The following is a 9478-nucleotide window of genomic DNA, read 5'->3' on the forward strand; positions in this document are numbered from 1 at the left end:
CAGTGGTTAGAATTTTGGTCTTCTTTATGTTGAGATGCATCCATTCAGAAGGCTGTAGTCTTTGATCTTCTGCAACAAACATTTCAAGTCATCCCCACTTTTAATCAATACTATTGTATTATCTGACATCATCAATGATATCTTTGCTGCCATGGCGTCTTACACTCAGCTTGAACTTCTGGCAGTTCTCTGTCAATGTACTGCTCTAGCTATTTTTGGATGATCTCCAGTAATACTTTGATTTTATGCACTAATAAAGATATTATGTAACATACTAATAATATTATTGATAATTTCAACATTTTATTGAATCACCTTTTGTAGTGTGAAGAGTTTAATGCTCAAAATTACATTAAATTTACTTTGTCATGTGGATGGGCAGGAAAATGTGAAGAGACTTTTACCCCAGTATGTTAAAGGATTGGTGTCAAAGAAAGGGGTTGGGAGAAAAGAGAAAGCAAATACTGGCGGGATTGAGAACTGTGTAACACTGGCCTTAAGCATTGAAGCTCAAGATTCAGGCACCTGCAAGCAGATTTCAAAAGTTATCCTGACTATATGTTCCTACTGTCCTGAATTAAAACTTTTTTTACTTCACCACATGATTTAATGTAGTCTGTGAGCTATCTCATGGGAACTGTGGACCCAGTACATGAATAAGATTGATGTTGATGTGTTGATTTCTGGGTTCTTAATTCTATTCCATTGGTCTATGTGCCTGTTATTGTACCAACACCATACTATTTTAGTTATCACAACTGTGAAAGAGGTTTTGAGATCAGGGAGTGCCATGCCTCCCAAATTATGTTTGTTTTTCAGAAGAACTTTTTGTTCTCGGGATCTCTTTTCTTTACAAATAAGACTGGAATTTGCCTTCTCTATCTCCTTGAAGAATCTCTTCTGTATCCGTTTTGGGATTGTATCAAACATGTAGGTTTCTTTTGTTATGATTGTAATTTTTCCTCAATTTTAAGTTTTCCTATCAATGAACAGGGAAACTTTCCATTTAATGTGGACCCTTACTGTTTCTTTCAGTGGTAATATACAATTTTCTTTATAAATGCTTATGTGTCTCTACTTAAGTTTATTCCCAAGCATTTCACCTTGAGGTTGCCTGTAGTAAATAGCATTGCTTTCTTAGTTTCCTTTTACACGCTTCCTTACTTCTGCAGAGAAACCCAACTGATTTTTTTAAATCAGTTTTTTGATCTTAGAAATAACTTCTAATTCATATTGAAGTGAAATGGTAATAGTAGACATCCTTTCTTGGTCTCTGTTAACAAATGAAATGCATTTAGTTTCTGTATATTGAGAATAAAATTGACTTTTGGTTTTCTGTGCAATATTGGAACCAGCAGTCAGGAAATAAGGAGATGGATTGCACTGGGAAAATCTGCAATCAGTGACCTCTCCAAATTATTGAGGAGTAATGATGTCAGTTTGAGGACTAAGATGCATCTGATTCAGGCCATGGTCTTTTCTGATTACTTGCTATGCATCTGAGAGCTGGGCAATGAATAAGGATCACAGAAAAAGAATTGACACCTTTGAGTTGTGGTGTTGGAGAAGAGCACTGAACATTCCATGGATGGCCAAAAGAACAAACAGATACATCTTGGAGAGGGTGCAACTGGAGTGCTCTTTGGAGGCAAGTATCATGAGGCTTTAGCTCACATACTTTGGGCATTTTACTAAAAGTGGCTATTCCTTCGAAAAAGACATAATGTTGGGAAGGGTTGGAGGGTCAGTCAAAGAGGTGAAGACTCTCAGCTAGGTGGATTGATACAGTGATTGTTGCAAAGGGCTCTTGTATGTTAGGAAGTGTCAGAATGGTGCAGAATAGAACAGGTTTCAGACCTTCATAGAGTATCTAAGAATCATATTCAGCTATACGGCACCTAACAACAACAACAAAAAAAATTGAGAACATTTTCCTCTATACTTATTTCGTTCAGTGCTCTAATCAGGAAGGGATGTTAGATTTTTTTTTCCCAAAGATCTTTTCTGCATTGATTGATGGAATTATGTAGTTCTTGTACTTTGCTCTGTTAATTTGATGAATTATGTTGCTTGTATTTCTTATGTTGAATCATTATTGCATACGTGTTATGAATCTCACTTAATCCTGGTAACTTTAGTCATAATGTCTTTTTTTTATATTGTTGAATTGTATTGGCTAGGATTTTGTTGAGGATTTTTATATTTATGTTCATGAGGGAAATTGGTTTACAATTTTCTTTTTTTGGAGTTATATCTTTGTCTGGCTTGCTATTAGGATTATACTTGGTTTATAGGACTGTGGAAGTATTTCTCCTTTAGGTATTTTTAAAAATAATTTAAGTTGAGTAGAACATAGTCATTTTTATGATTTTTTTGAATATTTTGTGAATATTTTGTAAAATTCATCATTGAATATGCCGTGGCCAGGACTTGTATGGGAAGTATAACTATTTTATTAATTTTAATGAAAAGTTTACAGAGATTTTGGATTTATGTTCATTTATTGTTTCACATTTTGCTCCCTGCCTACCCCTCTCTCCCAGTTCACTTTTATCTTTGGAAAATAAAAAACTATAAAAAATTATTTCATTGTTATACAACTCCCTTTCTCCCAAGTCCACTCCACTATACAGCTTTCATTCTGGACTTTTGCCATGACAATAACATATATATCTTTTAAACAGTTCTCTTCCTCATCTGTTTCAATGCAGTATACATTATTTATCCCTCTTTTCTTAGTTTTTCCCCAACTCTGATATCAATCCCACTTTACAACAGTGGCATTATGCAGTATTTGTCTTTTTGTGACCCTTCACAGTAGATAATCAAATGATTAAATACTTGGGAGTAAATCTAACCAAAAGCAAAAAGGACCTATTCAAAGAAAATTGAAACAAAAGGAGACCTGGAGAAATGGAAGAATATCCCTTGCTCATGGATAAGAAGACTAAATATTACAAAAATGAAAGTACTACCAAAGGCAATTTACACATTCAATGCAATTCCAATATAAATACCAATTCCATTCTTCAATGAGATTGAAAAGGCAATCTCTAATTCCATTTGGAATGGAAAGAGGCCCCGAATAAGCAAAACACTCCTTAGAAAAAGAAACAAGATCATCTCACTCACTGATTTCAAATCCTACTACTGCTGTGGTGGTCATGACAGCAAGGTACTGGTACAATGACAGACACATAGATAAATGGAATAGAACTGAGAACCCAGAAATCATCCCATCTAGCTTTGGTCAACTGATTTTTTACAATGACAGCCTTTTTAAGAAAGAGTGTTGACAAAATTGGAAAATTGTCTGCAGAAAACTCAAGCAAGATCCAAATCTCACATCATACACAAAAACTAATTCAAAATAGATCAAGGGCTGAGGATTACAAGCAAGGACTACAAGTTTCATTAGAGAAAAGCTTGGAAGAACTTTAGAAGCACTAATCTACAACATGAAAAGTCTTTCAAACATCCTGAAAAACCTTTATAACCAGGAAAGGATAAAATTCATGAATGGGACCTTCTATGAATCAAATACCTATGCACATCCAAAAACTTCTCCAACACGGTAAAAGGGAAGCCACAGACTGGGAAAAAATATTTGGTAGTAACATGTCAGAAAAGGGACTTATATATAGAATTTGTAAAGTACTCTATCGAACAAGATAAAAGTAAACAACTCAATTGGGAAATGGGCACAGGATATGAACAAACACATCACCAAAGAAGACATTCAGATGGCAAACAAATGAAGAAGCATTCAAAATCCCTAGCTCTATGAGACACACAAATCAAAACAACTATGAGATATCATCTCACTCAGAATAGCAAAATTTAACAGAACAGCAAACAACAAATTCTGGCAAAGTTGCTAAGAAACTGGAGTCCTTTTTTACTGTTGGTGAAAGTTTAAAATGGTACAACCACGCTGGAAGACAGTATATCTCATTCTCAAATAGTTAAAACTAGAAATATCATTTGATTCAGCAATTGCACCACTGGGAATATACCCTAAAGAAACCAGAACTGCCACTCAAGCAGATATATGAACACCCATGTTTATTGCTGCTTAGTTTGCAATAGCAAAGAGTGGTAAACAATCCAAGTGCCCATCCACAAATAAATGGATAGAGAAGCTGTGGTATATTCACACAATGGAATACCATGCTGCACTGATAAACAAGGAACTCATGCAATATTATTCAAAATGGGTGACCCTAGAGGACATTATGCTGAGAAAGTATAGCTTTTTATGATCTGCTCAATTTATTTCATTTTGATGGGTTTTCTCTATGTGCAGTTTGGGTTGGCTATGAGTTCCTAGAAATTTCTTCATTTCCTCTTGATTTTCCAATTTATCTGAGCATTGATTTTATTTTAATATTCCATTATTATCTTTTTAATTTCAGTTGATTCTATTATGGCTTCCCCTCTTTACATTTTTAATTATTGTTGTTACATGCTGTCAAGTTGCCTGCTACTCATAGCAACCTTATGTACAATAGCTTTGAACCCTGTCCTTTCCCTAGTCAATATCACTACTTCTGACACACCTACCATGATAATCCCAGCTACTGTGTCAATCAATATCATCTGGATTCTTCCTCTCCTGCACTGTTCCTCCACATTTCCAAGGATGATGTCCTTCTCCGAGGACTGCTGTCTTCTAGCAACCTGCCCAAAATATGTGAGGCAATGCTTCAAAACTCTTGCCTCTATTGAGCAGCTTAGTTTGACCCAATCAAGACAGACCTGTTTGTGATCTTGGTAGTTCATGATGTACTCAGTACTCTTCTCCAGCACCACAACTCAAAAACATCAGTTCTTCTAACATCCTAAGTTACTGTTAAGCTTTCTGATGCATAGCTTGCAAAGATGATAGTTGGGATCAAGTGCACCTTACTATCTATACTGTCATCATTGTTCTTCAGCACTCTGAGGAGATCTCTGAAAACAGATTTTCACAATGCAATTTATCTTTTGAATTTTTGACTGCTGATGCCACCAGTGTTGGTTGTAAAACCATAATCTCTTCTCCATCTATCAAGCTGCTGTCAGTTGTTCAAGTGGTGACATTTTTGCCCCTTAATATTGACCTTCAGTCCTTCTGTAGCAAAGACTAAAGGACCTCTTTCAGCAAGCAGGGTTGTGTCATATACATAGCACAAGATTTATTGATACTTCCTTCACTTCTGTTGCCACAATCCCCTTTATAAATATCATTACAAACTATGTTTAAAATTGATAAGAATTGGGATCTCAGGACATTTCATTTTTCTTATGTTGTTATGTGCTGTCAAGTCACCTGACACTCATAGTAACCCTATATACAACAGTTCTGTACCCTACTCTATCCTGACCAACCTCACCATCTCCAACACACTAGCCCCATTACACCAATCACTGAGTCAATCCATCTCGTCGAAAGTCTTTCTCTCCTGTTCTGTCCCTTCAACCTCCCAAGCATAATGTCCCTCTCCAGAAACTGGTCCCTCCTTGTAACATGCCCAAAGTATGCCAGACAGAGCTTCAGTATCCTTGCTTCACTCTCTCCAGGATGAAACTGTTCTCTTAACAGCTCATGGTATATTCAATACCATTCTCCAGCACCACAGCTCAAAGCACTAATCCACATTCTATCATCCCTAGCCATTGTCCAGCTTTCTGGTGCATAGGACTTAATTGCAAATACTATGACATGGATCAGGCACATCTTAGTCTTCAGACTTGCCATGTTGCTTTTCAGTACGCTGGATATGTCCCTAATGGCTGACTTTCCCAATGCAATTCATCTCTTGATTCTCTGGCTGCTGGTACCAAGAGTGTTGATTGTAGAGCCAAGCAAATTAAAACCGTTAAAAATCTCAATCTCCTCACCATCCAGCTTTGATGCTACTAATTGACCCAGTGATGAGAATCTTTGTTTTCCTAATGTTGAGCTTCAATCCTTAATGAAGGCTGCAGTCCTTGACCCTCTGCAGTAAGTGCTTCAGGTCTCCTGCAACAATTTTCAACAAGCCAGATTGTGTCATCTGCACAACACAAGTTATTGATGAGTCTTCCTTCAATCCTGATGCCACATTCCTCCTCATTAGAGCCCAGCCTCTAGGATGATCTTTTGTGCATAGAGATGGAAAAGGTACGGAGATAGGACACATCCCTGGCATACACTCTTTCCAATCATAAAACATGCAATGTTTCTCTGCTCTATTCTGACAACTCCCTCTTGGTCCAAGTATAGGTTTCATATAAACACAATCAAGTGCTCTGGGATGCTCATTCTTCTCAGAGTTAGGCACAGTTTATTGTGATCCACAGAACCAAATGTCTTTGCATAGCCAATGAAACACAGATAGACATTCCACTAATACTCTCTGCTTTTGGTCAAGATCTATCTAACATTAGCTATATTATCTGTAGTACCAGGATCTCTCCTAAATCCAGCCTGCACATCTGGCAGTTCTCTGTTGATGTGTTGTTCCAATCATTTTTTTATACTTTTCAGCAGAATCTTGCTTACACATGACATTAATGATATTGTTCAATAATTTCTGCACTCTGTTGGATCACCTTTCTTTGGAATTGGAACAAATATAGATCAGCTGGCCAGGGGGTTGTCCTCCAGACTTTTTGGCACAACTTGTTGAACACATCCAAGGCAGCATCTATTTGTTGAAATATGTCAGTTGGTTTCAATTCCTGGGGCCTTTACCACAATTCCTTCAGAGCATATTGAACGTCTTCCTTCCTCACCACAAGCTCTTCTTCACATACTGCTTCATGAAATTCTTCTGTGTTAGCCAATTCCTTTTGTTATAGTGACTCTATACTCCTCCCATCTTATTTTAATGCTTCCTTGAACATGCAATATTATGCTCATAGCACCTTTTTTAATTTTTTTTTATTAATTTCAATGAACATCTACAGAGATTTTGGAATTCCATTCTTTCATTGTTGCACTTTTCTCCCCCCTCCCCCTGCGTTCACTCCTCTCCTTGAAAAGCAAAAGAAAAACTCCTTTTTGGGTACACAATTCCCCTGCACACCCCCAACCCCACCCCCACCCCAAAAACACTCCATTCTGCAACCCTCATTCCGGACTCTTATGATAATCATAATGCCCCAAAATACATTACCTTTAAACTATTCTCTACCTCATAGCACCTTTAACCATTGCAACTCAAGGCTTGAATTTGTTCTTCAATTCCTTCAACTTAAGAAATCATGAGATTTGGGGAGAGACTGAGGAAGGAGGGATAAAAAAAATGAGTATTGCATTGAAACAAATGAGGGAGAGAACTGTTTAAATTGATATATGGTTAAGTAGTATTGTCATGACAGGAGTCCAGAATGAAGGCAGCATAGTGAAGTGGACTTGGGGGGACAAATTGTATAACAATGAGATCTTTTTTCTTTTACTTTTCAAAGAGAGGAACATATTAGGGTGGAGCGGTGGGCCAGGAGAAAAGTACAACAATGAATGAATGGAAATCTAAAGTCTCTATAAACTTTTATTAAAATTCATTTTCAAAAATAAAAAGTAAAAATATTTTTAATGAAATTCTTAGGGCGTTCAGCCCTTTTGATTTTTCACACTCCAGCTCTTTGTACATTTCATTATAATACTTTATTTTGTCTTCCTGCACTGCTCTTTTGAAATCTTCTCTTCAGTTCCTTAATTTCTTGATTTCTTCCCTTTGCTTTGGCTTCTCAGAGCCATAGTACAATGCTCAGAATCTCTTCTGACTTCCATTTTGGTCTTTTCTTCTTCCTCTTCTTTTGTAATGATCTTTTGTATTCTTCCTGGAGGATGTTCTTGATCTTCTCCCACAGCTCATCTGGTCTTCACTCATTGGTGTTTAAGGCCTCAAATGTATTCCTGAGATAGTTTTGAAATTTGAGTGGGATTAGAATCAGGGTCAAATTTTGGTTCTTCTGGATTTAGTTTAATTTTGTTCAACATCAGCTTGAATTTGCGTATTAGTAGTTCATGGTCTGTTCCACAATCAGCATCTGGTCTTATTTTCACAGTTGGTATTGAACTTTTCCAATGATTCTTTCCACAAATATAATCTATTTGATTCCTGTGCATACTATCAGGTGAAATTTATGCGTACAGTCTGCATTTATGTTTCTTATAATAAGTATCTGCAATGATTAGGTTGCTGATTGTACCAAATTCTATAATTCTGTCTCTAGCATCATTCCTGTCACCAAGTCCATTTTTTCCTACTACTGATCCTTCTTCCCTGTTTCTAAATTTTGTGTTCCAGTCACCCATTATTATTTATTAATGCATCTTGATTGCATGTTTGATTGACTTCAGACTGCAAAATTTGGTAAAAGTCTTCTATTTCCTCTCTGCTTTATTTGTTGGTGTATATATTTGAATGATAGTAGTATTCACTGGACTCCCTTGTATGCATATGGACATTATCCTGTCACTCACAATGCTGTGTTTCAAGACAGTTCTAGAGATAACTTTCTTAAGTATGTAAGCAACCCCATTTTTTTCTTACATTCTCGTTTCCAGCAAATTAGACCATTTTATCATCTGATTCAAAATGTCCCACACCAATTCATTTAATTTTGCCAATAGCTAGTATGTCAAAATTTATGCACTCCATTTCTCTATTAATAATGTCCAATTTCCCTATATTCATGCTTCTCACATTCCACATTCCAATCGCTACTCTCTGCTTACAACTGTAGCCCCTGAGGGTTAAATAGTTTGGGGGGCCCAGAGAACCCACACAAAACTTCACCTTGGCCTTTCCCATTTAATTGCAGTCATATAAAATCTCCACCTAGACTAAGAAACTGTTGCATGAGCAGAACAACAGAACACTGTATGACTTAAAATCAAGAAAGACATGATTCAGGTTTGTATCCTTTTTCCATACTTACTAAATCTGTATGCTGAGCAAATAATTTGAGAAGCAGGACTCTATTAAGAAGAATATAGCATTAATATAGAAGGAAAACTCATCAATCACCTGTGGTATGCAGGTGATAGAACCTTGCTTGCTAGAAGCGAGTATAACTTGAAATTCTTGCTACAGAAGATAAAAAATTATAATCTTGACTATATATTACATCTCAACATCAAGAAGAAAAAAAAAATCCTTACCATCAGTCCATAAGCAACATCAGGATAGATGGAGTAAAGATTAAAATTTTAAACTATTCTATTTTATCTTACTGGAATACACAAACAGCACCTTCAGCACAATTAGAAAAGTATACAAAAGATGTGTTGGAACAGGAAAGTTTGATGGCAAGGACCTTTCCAAAGGACTGAGCAGCAATGACACCAATTTGAAGACTACAGTGAGTCTAATTCAGGCCATGTTCTCTTTGATCACTTGCTATGCAATCAATTACATTTGTGGAAATATTCGCTGGAGAAGCTCAATATCAGCAGTGAAAATCAGGCCAGCTGGGTGCTAATTGTGGGACAGACCACAAACTA

The sequence above is a fragment of the Elephantulus edwardii genome, unplaced genomic scaffold (assembly GCF_000299155.1).
Source record: "Elephantulus edwardii isolate Elephantulus edwardi_28Jun2011 unplaced genomic scaffold, EleEdw1.0 scaffold00295, whole genome shotgun sequence".
NCBI lineage: Eukaryota > Metazoa > Chordata > Mammalia > Macroscelidea > Macroscelididae > Elephantulus > Elephantulus edwardii.